General features: G+C 36.6%; 1 pseudogene; it reads right to left on the reverse strand.

Annotated features, from left to right (window-relative positions):
• Nucleotides 1–3,739: 3,739 nt before the first annotated feature.
• LOC134739501 (large ribosomal subunit protein eL21-like) lies at nucleotides 3,740–4,216 on the reverse strand (annotated as a pseudogene).
• Nucleotides 4,217–4,456: the final 240 nt, after the last annotated feature.

A 4,456-nucleotide genomic window follows, 5' to 3' on the forward strand; every position in this document is an offset into this window, starting at 1 on the left:
TATATATAGGGTAATTATCACATAATAAAAGTATTAAATAAATATTTGTTTTCTTTTTCTTTTTTTCTTCTTATGTTTCTGCTGTGAAAAAGTCACTCCAGAAATGTCACACCCTAGCTCCCCAAATTCTACAATCACTTACTACTTAAAACCTGACCTATTAATAGAGAAAGATGTTGCATTTCAAAATTAGATGTTGCAATTGAAAATATCTTAGTTACAGATATTTCATAAATTAAATATTCACCTTATATGGGGTGATGAAAGAACAGCAGAATAGGTACATGTGAGGATACAAGTTCCTTAGTAAATGAAGAAAATATGGACAAAAGAGGACCTAACATTCAGTAAATAAAACTGGCATCATGAAGGACAGATATAACCTAACTATTTAGTATTTGGATGAGTCCAGGCTTGCAACCACCCATAAGACCTAGGCAATACATTTCTTTCCATAGACCTCTTCTACAAAATAGGACATGGAAAATGTTGGCCCAAATCCAAACTGGAACAGTTAGGGTATTTCTAACACTAAATAAACCAATTTATTCAATCAACTAGCCAAGTGATCTATTAACAAGTACGATGAAATTGGAAAAGAATAAAGGGATGAATAAATGAGTAAACAAATAAACAATTAAGCATAGTTCCATACTTTGTGAATCTTTTGTCACTATTTGGAAGGTATGTTTTGTTTCTGTAGTATTTCTATTTTCTATGTTTTATCAAGCACAGTAGGTTTGAAATAATTATATAACATTTCAAAGTAAATATGGATCACTGATGGTTAAATGGCCCCACCACAAAGAAATGATAAACATCTGAGATGACGGCTATGCTAATTGTCCTGATCAGATCACTGCACATTATATGTATCACAAAATCACTGTGTACCCCTTGAATATGGACAATTATTATTTGCTAATTTAAAAATTTTAATTAAAAAAGTATAGACCTTCTTGACTGGGTGCGGTGGCTCATGCGTGTAATCCCAGCACTCTAGGAGGCTGAGGCAGGTGGATCACTTGAGGTCAGGAGTTTGAGACCAGCCTGACCAACATGGTGAAACCCTCTCCCCACTAAAAATACAAAAATTAGCCAGTCATGGTGGCCCGCACCTGTAATCCCAGCAACTTGGGAGGCTAAGGTACAAGAATAGCTTGAACCTGGGAGGCAGAGTTTGTAGTGAGCCCAGATCACACCACTGTACTCCAACCTGGGTGGCAAAGCGTGACTAGGTCTCACAAAAAATAAAGAAAAAAAATTTCCTTGGTACATCTATAGAAATATGCCACAATCATACATACCAAAACATACGTAAGATTATATACACATTGGGGAAAGATTTTAACTAAACTATTAACACAATATTTAATATATCATCATACATTATAGAATTTTTATAGTTTTTAAAAATTTTATAGAATATTTAGGAGGTCACCAATGGGCACAAAAAGTGTCATTCATAACTTCCAAAGGTAAAATTATATATTCTGAATATAAATGGTGCCCTCAACTTCTGTACACCAGTTACAGTGTTTGGTTGTAGTTATGGACTTACTGAAAATCAATAAAATGATGCCTTCAATTCAGATGTTCTCATTATTTAGTAAATCAAAGTCTTCTTGTCATCAAGATACTTCACTATTTTTTGTTAATAATTTTCAGACCTGTGTTCATTTATCATCTGTATTCCTTTTTTCTTTCCCACTAAAGGTTTCTGTCTCTGCAAGCCAACTATTCTTTAAAATAGCCATTTCAAATTAGATTGCTTTCTACTTTGACTGTGCAGCCCAAAAGGGCACAGGTTTCTGTCAATATGGCAATAAAAGACAAGGATCAGGAAAAAAAAAAAGGAAAACCCACGGGCACGCACACATACACAAGCACACACAATGTCACAAAACAAGACACTGCCAAAGGTAGTGAAAATGGGTAGAATGCTATGCACTGCCCTTTCCTTAATATTAAAATTGCATACTTAGGGCTTCCCTTTCACTAACTAAATCCCCAGTGGAATAAAATGATTCTTAGGCAGAGTTTTTATCAGGTGAGGACATCAAAAACTGACAGTTGGCTTCCAAATCAAAAGGTGAGAGAAGGCAATGTGTGTATGCTGGCCTACAGCAATAGTGAGAAACACTTATGCCAGCCCATGTAGACAGCATCACGAAGTGTGCTTCAAGTTTCTCACATGAAATCTAGCCTAGCCTGACAAATTCCCGTGAAAGCCACAGCCCACATAATCTACAACTGCTGCTCACAACGTAGCTGCCTCATCCATCCTGTCACAAAGACAGCACTTCATTGAACCGCAGGCTTATTGAGGGCTGCACTTCAGCACCAAGAAAAGTGATGCCTTCACCATCCATTCCTTCAACAAGCTGTCGTAGTGAATATCTGGCTTCATGTTTCTCCATAAAAAAGTCGGAAGGGTAATTTCAAATCAAACACCACGCTTACATGAAAGAAATTAGAAGTGCGTGGTGAGAAATAAGGCATTTAACAGCATTTACGTCTAATTCTTACCCCTATTCTCTCCCAAGACCTCTCCCTCTGTGGGAATGCCCATTCTTCTCTTTGCCTGTTCTTCAGAGTCATTTTAAAGCTCTCATCCTCTATGAAGTCTTCCCTAAATGTTTCTAGCCATAACAATTCCTCTCACCACTGAACTAGCGTATTACTTATGGTTTACAGGGTGCATTTCACTCTTTATCATTTTCTAGTTATTCTGTGGATTAAATTATGATTTTCTATGAAAAGAAATAATTATCTTTATAGAACTATTTTCTTATGTGTCTTTGTGCTAGATTAGGGATAGAGAAAACAACCACAAAACATGGACCTTGTCCACATGAAGGTTACTTTTTATTGGAAGGAAACAGACAAATGATGAAATAAAATATATTCACATAGTCATAGCTGACACGCAGAAATTATAACATGCTGATGTGATATAAATGGTGGGAGTGAGGACAGCATTTTACATTGGGAGATTAAGAAACACCTCTCACAGGAAGTAGGATATGAGCTGAGCTCCAATATATGAGAAAGAGCTAACCAGGCACCCACCTAGAAGACTGTACCAGGCAGATGGGACAAAAAAATTACTAATTGGTTAATTGAATTTTATTGCCTTCAGAGAGAAAAACATTTAGCTCTGTCTCCACAATTTGGTCCCCACTGTACCTCTTGGCTTTTTAGCCTTGCCCCAACTCTTCAGTTTATCTTTTTAATCTCTACAATTGTGTTCCCTTAACACTTTTTCTTACCTCCAGGAGTGGGTAAATAATATAGGAGTGAAGTTGATCTAAAGAAAAATTAGAAGTGGAGAGGTTAGTGGGGAAAAATGGATGTTAATACAAAATTAATGAGAAAGAGAAATACACAAAGATCTGACAAAAAAGAGGAGGTTATCTCTGGATAACCTGCAGAAGAGCAAAGTGATATAGTTTTCTTCAAATCATTTTGCTCTTTCTACGGAAAACAGAAGCATATTGTTCTATGTTTGAATCATATTGTTCTATGAAGGCCAGAAATTAGCTCAAACTTTCCTTTCCCAGCAAGAATGGCACTAAATTTTAAAATTAAGGACGTCACCCAATGAATTAGGACACCAAGTTTGCTTTAAATACTCTTTTAGGGGAGGAAACACCACACTTCTATTTAATTAAGAGAAAAATAAAACGGCTAACTTTGGAATCCAAAACTTGTTATTTTATGCATTTTATTTACGCTGTTATGGCATGAATTCATAGAGAATAGGTTCTAACAGCTTAAGCCTCTTTCGACTGGTTCTCAAAGTGTGTTTCTCAGGGTGGAGCAGGCTGATTTGTCAGGTGAACCTAGGTACCTTTCTATTTGGCTTCCTTCTTTTTCTGATTTTCCTTCACAGATTTTAGAAAGCTATCTTAGCTCTTTGAGTGCTTAATACACCCAATACCTACATTAGTTCTCTTTGCAAGAATCTTGGCTTTAACTTGCTTATTTACCAAGATAAAAACAGCATCCTGGGTAACATTGTAGACTCTTCTAGTTTTGTCACGGTAACATTTGCGGGCATTTCTTTCTGATCAGTGCTCATTCCCTTGATGTCTACAATATTTCCTTTCTTGTAGACTCATAGGTATATGGCCAAAGGAAAAATTCCAAGTTTTCTAAAATGCCTAGAGAGCATACAGTGGGTGTCCTTCTTCTTTCTTTTTGTGTTTGTCATGTTGGTGGATTACTGGAAGATGGAAGTTCCAGCTGAACAGAGCTCAAACTTGTTATTGCATGTAAAAACAGCACCTAGTGTTTTACTATAATTTTGAGGGGAAGCACGTAGAAATACAGCCCTGAAGGATGCCCAACTTTAGAGAAGACGGGCCAAGCAAGGCTGTCTGAAATGTCTACCAATGCTCCCTGATCTTGTCTTCACAAGAAATCAGAAGTCCCTCCTGATTTAGCATCTTTG

The sequence above is a fragment of the Pongo pygmaeus genome, chromosome 3, assembly GCF_028885625.2.
Source record: "Pongo pygmaeus isolate AG05252 chromosome 3, NHGRI_mPonPyg2-v2.0_pri, whole genome shotgun sequence".
Taxonomy (NCBI): Eukaryota; Metazoa; Chordata; class Mammalia; order Primates; family Hominidae; genus Pongo; species Pongo pygmaeus.